The following is a 7,547-nucleotide window of genomic DNA, read 5'->3' as shown; positions in this document are numbered from 1 at the left end:
CTCCTACAAAAAATCTTAAATCACACCATTGAAAATATTAATAGAATTGGAAATCATGCGGATAGAGTTCTCTCATGTGGTAAAGTTAAAGAGTTGGCATGAGTCTAGTCCATTTGATGTTAGATGGCAAACTCCACCTCCAAATTGGTATAAGTCAATTGGACTATTAAAGCTGACAGGAATGACGATTCTACATCCCACTGACGAAGATAACATTAGTGACGAAGGGATCATCTGTGACGAGGTCATCAAAAATAACGAAGAAAGCCATCATCACTGACGAAGGCAGGGGGTCATTCAATGCAATCAATCAATGACCCGAGCAGTTACCAAATCGACCAAGCAGACCGTTGGGAGCATCTTAAAAGCCTCATAACTGGACCAGGAGCGTTACTTCAAGGAGCATTAATAGCCCCAACGGCTAGCCCCTAAGGCCTCAGGTATAAAACTTTCATACAACCAACAGAAGAGGATATAGGCAAAAATACTCTGAAATTACATTTTACTTCTTTACTGTGTTTGATTGTTATCCTAACTTTGGCATCGGAGACTTTGTGGCAGGCACCACACCGGTGGCCCTCATCGAGCAAACCTTCACATTCTACAAGGGATTCCATCTGCTCACTCTTACTGACGAACTTGTGTTCCATCAAAAGCTATTGAGTATATATATGGAGCTTATATGGTGTGGGAATAATGATAATAGATGATTTTGGTCATATAATTGTGGGGTTCACACGAAGGCAACCAAGGGTCTCAATTTTAGTAGTCTCATCTCTCATGGTTGTGTCCAATGCAATTGCCATGGATACTGGTGTTTTTAATGCAACTTTGAAACAGATGTAGCGCAAGTGCTTCAACGCTTGCATAAGGCCAATTTGATTTGCAAAAGTTTGGTCAACTCTTGAGTGACTGGTTAGACGAGTAGTCTGTTTAACTTATGTAGCAATAGTTTCTGATGTGTGTAGCGATAGTTTCTAATGTATGCCTGTAAGTTGGAGCAAGAAGAAGAAGCTCTTATCAGCTGGGGAATTTGAGAGATATCGGGTAAAAGTTGAACAAATAACTTAATTAAAAAAATTAAGTGTTTTTGTAAAATTGTGAAGCCAGCAAATATGGCAAAATATTAGAAGGCGAAAAAATAGTCAAAGGCTTCGGTTTTATAGTATATATAGACTAATCGCTAACTCGTACGATGTATGGGAAGAGATACTGGATGAGTTTCAGAGAAAAAAAAAAAGTAATCTTTTATTTATCAGTTTTTTGTGAGAAGGAATAAGAGACACAATGTTACATCTCTAGTTTAGTTTGTGTTGTATATATGGCTCTATATAAGATATGATGTAATATATACCAAAAGGTGCTTATTGAAAGTCATAATCATTCAAATTGGATATACTACATTCTCAAAAAAAAAATTGGATATACTTAAAGGTGCCAATTAAAAGGTCACAACCCTTCATATTTGATATATATTAAAGCTATCTATTGGCCAAAAATGTGTCTATTGAACGAAAAAGTACTTATTGACAGAAAATGTGCCTACTGAATTAAAATGTGTCTATTGACCGAAAAATGTGCATATTGAATGAAAAGGTGTCCATTGAAGAGTTATAATCCTTTGGGTATAAATAGTGGTTCATATTCATTTAGTAACTTTTTCTCTTTCATATTATTTAGAAATGCAAGAAACCTGTGGGTCTTCTCCAAAAAAAATTTTTGTAAGTTAGTTTTCTTTGTTAAATAGTGAAAAGGTCTAGGAATCAAGCCATACCAATAGTAACAACAATAATACTGAACGATTTTTTCATTTGGTAACATTTCAACTTTTTATCTTTCATCTTTCTTAGAAACACAAAAAATCTGTGGATCTTCTCCAAAATTGCTATTTGTAAGTCGGTTTTTTATTTTTTTGTTAGTGTTGGAGCATTTTAATATTAATTAATTAAAATGGATTTATATGACAATATAAATGTAAAGATGTGAGAGTTAATATGAAAGATAAGGAGTTAGTGAAAATGTTTAATCCCACATTGAAAAAATGTGAGAGACTCTTTTATTCTTTTTAATTGTGGTGATTAATAGGTTGATATGTATTGGAGCAATTTGTGGGCTAGATGCATTTAAATATAATTTCCTTATTTATTAGCAAGTAAATGACCTTTTTATTATGGAAAATGAAGAGTCATTCACCCACTTAATGGATTAGCTATTGGGCCTATTTATTCTTCAAAAACTCCTTATCTCATTCATTAATTGTGTAACTCTAGCCCATCAGATTTATGTCCAAATTAATCTTGTTACATCCACTGCATTAGAATAATGAACCTAATTAATTAGATTAATTTGGGTAATAATTTCATGAGACCCATTGAGTCTATAAATAGACTCATTCAAACCCATTCAAGTAACTACAATATAACAATGTTAATACACCAAAAAATCTAGCAATTGCAAGCATTCATATACACTAAAAAATAGAGAGGTTCTTGGCATACAAGGGTGTTCTTTCTAGTGGAGTTTTGGACTTGAACATTTTGTGCAGAGGTGGTTCTAGTCATACGACATTTTTGGGTTGTTGTATCCTAGGGGAGATAAATCAATGAATGTCTGCACTAGTTACAAAGTTTAGCCAATCAAGGACTTGAATCTCCTTAAAGAAAGCGAGTGTCATGCCTCAGTCCAAATAGTGTTGTATATTTCTTATTTTCAAATTAATAATATTCAGAAGTATTATTCAATTTCTCTTTGTATTATTTCCATTATTATTGTGTTTTGCACCAACAATTTTAAGGAGATTCAGACACATGAAGCATACACAAGAGAAACCAAATGAGAGTGTTGGAGATCTCAAGATTGGAGATAATTTGGTGGTAGCTGGCATAGTTGATAAACAACCACAATCTTGGAGGAAGTTCCAAAAGACTTTGCGGCATAAACAAAATGAGACATCCTTGGAGACTTTGATCACACGCATCCATGTGGAGGAGGAGGCTAGAGGACAAGATGCACTCATGACACAAGAGAGCAATGGTAATTCCACCAGAAAGGTAAACCTTATTTCTGCCAATAATAATATGCCCAAAAATCATTTTCCTAGAAATTGTCAATTGAAGCCTAAAAAGAGATTTTTCAAAAATAATAATAGACCTCAAGGAAGGGGAAACCCGAATAAAAATAACAATAAGAATCAATGACCCCCTTCACAAGATCAATTTAATAGATCTTGTTTTATCTGTGGCAAGAGTGGACATATTGTTCGATTTTGCAAATTTCGGAAACATGAATCTATTCTGCAAGCTAACATAACCAAAGAGCCTTTAATGACTATGATTATAGACATCAATATGGTGTAATATGTTGAAGGGTGGTGGGCAAATTTCGGTGCTAATAGGGACGTCTACTGTGACAAAAATTTGTTCAAGTTGTACACTCCCTTTGAAAAAGAAAAAACAATTATGCTTGGTGACTCTAACAAAACCAAGGTTCTTAGGAGTGGTGAGGTTGATTTGAAATTTACTTCTAAACGTGTGCTAACATTGAAAGATGTACTTTACACTCCATCCATGAGGAAGAATTTGATGTCAAGTTTTTTGCTTAACAAGGCTAGCTTTAAGCAGACTATGGAATCTGATGAATATGTAATCACTAAAAATTTATTATTTGTGGGCAAGGGTTATGCTTGTAAAGGAATGTTTAAATTAAATGTTGAGAATAATAAAGCATCTACCAGTTCAGTTTATATGCTTTCTTCTATTAATTTTTGGCATGCTTGTTTGTGTCATATAAATAGTAGATATGTGGGAATCATGAGTAGTTTAGGATTAATTCTAATAGGCGAAAAAAGTATTGATCCCTTGTGATAAATTAATCAATTAATTTAGCTAAGTGAAATTAATTAGATTCAATTACATGCAATGAGCATGGTAGCATAAACAAATCACTAAATAACTAAATGCAGCAGAAATTAAATTTGACACAGGTAATTTGTTTACGAATGGGGAAAACCACCAAGGCAAAAATCTCACCGGGTGATTTTAAGGTCACCACTCCCGAGAATCCACTATTATCAAAACAAGCGATTACAAATAAAGGAATCCCAATACTTTATACCAACCTACAGTTGAACTCTTACCCTAATACCCAATTGGACTTGTTTTGTAGTGACAATCTCTCCTTTTAATGCACAACTCCCAGTACGTGACTAACCAATCTGATGCACGAATCCCAGTACATGACTAACTCCACAGCAACCATTTGATTGTTGTAGTTGATTTGCAGCAGCTTCATATAGAAACACCAATAAGATCTTCAATGTTAGTGCAAGAGACTTTGCTTGGTTACAGAATCCAAAGGCGTACAAGAAACTCAACAAGAACTCTTTCTTCTGTAGAAGGAGGCTAGGGTTTCAAAAAGAAAATCTTATGAAACTCTCTAGGGTTAGGGTTTTTCTTTTTCCACCTCCTTTAAATAGGAGCTTAATGGGCTCTCCTTTTCCAAATAGGTTTACACAAATCTTGGCCTTTTCTAGTCCAATAAGGATTATACAAACTCATAAACAAATAGCCTTTTAAAATAAAAACGTTGTTGGCTATAGTCTAAATCCCGTAAGCTTGATAAATTGAGACATGTGTCGAGCTTTAATGAATCTCAACAAATCGAGCTTCTGTCAAGGAGGTATTGACACCTGCAGATTGCACTTTTTTTGAGTAATCTTCATGTCTTCAAGTTAACTACTTGTAATGGTCATCTTGAACCTACTTAGATTTACCCAAATATAAGTAAAATGCGTTTTGTTAAAAGATATGTCAATTACATAAAAATATATCCTTAACAAATTCCAAGACTGTCAAAAGATTTTAAAAAGTATGAAACTTGTAGTCAAGCTAAGATTTCAAAAAGACCTCATAAAAGTGTTGTAAGAAATACCAAATTGCTTGAGTTAATTCACTCTGATTTATGTGAATTTGAGGGAATTTAACTCATGAAGGAAATAGATACATTATCACATTTATTGATAATTTTTCAAGATATACAACTGTTTATTTTTTGAAAAATAAAAGTGATGCTTTTGAAAAATTTCAAGATTTTTTAAAAGAAGTTGAAAATCAATTTAGTAGGAAAAAAAAGTAATAGAGGCCGTGAGTATGAATCAATTGCATTCAACTCATTTGTTCAGTCTCTGGAAATTATCCATGAAACTACTACATTATATTCACCTGTTTCTAATGGTGTGGCTGAAAGAAAAAATAGAACTCTAATTGAGTTAAGGCGTAAATGCACTTTTAGTCCCTACATTTTGATGTTTTTCCATTTTAGTCCCTACATTTTATTTTTACTACTTTTAGTCCCTAAACCAATTAATGTGAGATATTTAAGTCCTTGAAGCACTATTCTGTCACCAAACTAACGGGAAAACTGACGGATTAATAAAATAATAATAAAATTTAAAAAGAAAAGAAAAGATTTTCAATTAATTTTGTTTATCTTTTTTTGGGAAGAACATGAAGAACATGTTCATGTTCTTTGTGTTCTTTCCTATAATCAATCTCCAGCAAAAAAACAAACCCTAAACTCAGATCCTAACCAAACCCCAAACCTATATCTCTAGTAAAGCAAACCTTAGCCTTCAAACCCATAAATTTTCTTGGCAAACAAACACAAAAAATAAAAAAATAAAATAAAAAAACCTAAGTCACCATCACCTAATCAAAGAACATGAAGATCAAACCCAAGCAAAAGAATAGAAACACTAAAAAGAAAGATTAAGACCCATGAAAAACAACCCCACCCACATCGTTCATCAAGCCACCAAATCAAACAACTGAGACCCAAAATCCATTAACCAAAAACTGTACAATCTTGATCACCAGATCCACCACCTTCGACCCACTAAAAGCAAGTCCCACCACAACCCAACCTCTAGAAACCCAGCTAAATAATATTGAAGAAGGAACAAGATTGACAGTGGCACCAAGAGAACTTGAGAACTGGTGGTGGCACCGATGACATGGAGCTAGTGATGGGTGGCAACGGTGAAGGGAGAGCCAATGATGGGTGGGTTTGTTCTCTCATTTCTCTGTCTCGGCCCATCTCTCTCAAATCGACGTGGAGGGTGTGGGTTTGTGGGGATCGGCGTGGTGGAGGGTGTTTGTTTGTGGAGATCAGCATTTATGGTGGACATCAGCGTTTGTGGTCGAGGTTGAGGTGTGGGTCACGGTGGTTGCTGGGTTATGGAATCGATGAATCGGTGGTTGGGTTATGGAAATCGGTGACTAGGTTGTGGGAATCGGTGGCTGGGTTGTGGGATTCGGTGACTGGGTTGTAGAGTCGGTGACTAGGTTGTCGGTATCAGTGACTGGGTTGTGGGAAACGGTGAGTGGGTTATGTGGGTTTGGGTTTTGGTGGGTTTGGGTTTGTGGGTATGGATTTGGCAGTGGTGGCGGTGGCGGTGTTGTTGGATTTTAGGTGGTGGTGGTGATGGCTGTTGTGCTGTGGGTTTAATGTCGTTGCTGGGTTTGCTCTTTGATTCTGGGTTTATTGTTGTTGCTGGGTTTGATGTTGTTGCTAGAGATTGATTATAGGGAAGAACACAAAGAACATGAACATGTTCTTCATGTTCTTCCCCCAAAAAAGAGAAACAAAATTAATTGAAAATCTTTTCTTTTCTTTTTAAATTTTATTATTATTTTATTAATCTATCAGTTTTCCCGTTAGTTTGGTGACGGAATAGTACTTCAAGGACTTAAATGTCCCGCATTAATTGGTTTAGGGACTAAAAGTGGTAAAAATAAAATGTAAAGACTAAAATGGAAAAATGTCAAAATATAGGGACTAAAAATGCATTTACGCCTTGAGTTAACAAATGCCAAGTTAATTGAATCTGGTGCACCTTTACATTTTTGGGTGAAGCTATTTTAATTGCATGTCATGTTTCGAATAAGGTGCCACATAAAAAGTCACATACCACACCTTTTGAGATGTGAAAAGGACATAAGGCCAATTTGGGATATTTGAGAGTATGAGGTTGTCTTGCTTATGTAAGGCTTATTGACCCTAAAATACCTAAATTAGGTATAAAAGCTTCTACATGTGCTTTCCTTGGTTATGCGATTAATAGTGCAGCCTATATATTTTTTGATCCTGAAAACAAAATAATTTTTGAATTTGGTGATGCAATTTTTCATGAAAAAAATTTTCCTTCTAAATTGAAAAATATTGGGGGTGAAGAAAATATTTTGTCACAAATTAGTTCTTCTACTTCTCATTTACAAAATCAAGAAAATTTTGAAATGGAACCAGAAGAAGTAATAGAGCTAGAGCTAAAAAGGATTTTGGTCCTGATTATTATGTTTTCAACATTGAGAAAAATCCCCAAAATTTAAAAGAAGCTTTAACATCACTTGATGCTATATTTTGGAAAGAGGCTGTAAATGATGAGATGAAATCTCTAATTTCTAATAGAACTTGGAAATTAGTAGATCTTCCACCAAGTTGTAAGACCATAGGTTGTAAATGGATCCTTAGAAAAAAAAATTGAAACCAGA

This window comes from Quercus lobata, chromosome 3 (assembly GCF_001633185.2).
Source record: "Quercus lobata isolate SW786 chromosome 3, ValleyOak3.0 Primary Assembly, whole genome shotgun sequence".
NCBI classification, from domain to species: domain Eukaryota; kingdom Viridiplantae; phylum Streptophyta; class Magnoliopsida; order Fagales; family Fagaceae; genus Quercus; species Quercus lobata.
This window is presented reverse-complemented; position numbering follows the sequence as displayed.